Raw genomic sequence first — 534 nt, forward strand, 5'->3', positions numbered from 1 at the left:
AGTACTAGAAGAACTTAAATAAACTGAATACTAAAACCTCAGATATGCAGATGGCACCACCCTTATGGCAGAAAGTGAAGAACTAAAGAGCCTCTTGATAAAAGTGAAAGAGGAGAGTGAAAAAGTTGGCTTTAAGCTCAACATTCAGAAAACTAAAATCATGACATCCAGTCCCATCACTTTATGGCAAATAGATGGGAAAAGTGGCTGACTTTATTTTTCTGGGCTCCAAAATGACTGCAGATGGTGATTGCAGCCATGAAATTAAAAGACACTTACTCCTTGGAAGGAAAGTTATGACCAACCTAGACAGCATATTGAAAAGCAGAGACATTACTTTGTCAACAAAGGTCCATCTAGTCAAGGCTATGGTTTTTCCAGTGGTCATGTATGGATGTGAGAGTTGGACTATAAAGAAAACTGAGCACCGAAGAATTGATGCTTTTGAACTGTAGTGTTGGAGAAGACTCTTGAGAGTCCCCTGGACTGCAAGGAGATCCAACCAGTCCATCCTAAGGGAGATCAGCCCTGGGA

The sequence above is a fragment of the Bison bison genome, unplaced genomic scaffold (assembly GCF_000754665.1).
Source record: "Bison bison bison isolate TAMUID 2011002044 unplaced genomic scaffold, Bison_UMD1.0 scf7180017864376, whole genome shotgun sequence".
Taxonomy (NCBI): Eukaryota; Metazoa; Chordata; class Mammalia; order Artiodactyla; family Bovidae; genus Bison; species Bison bison.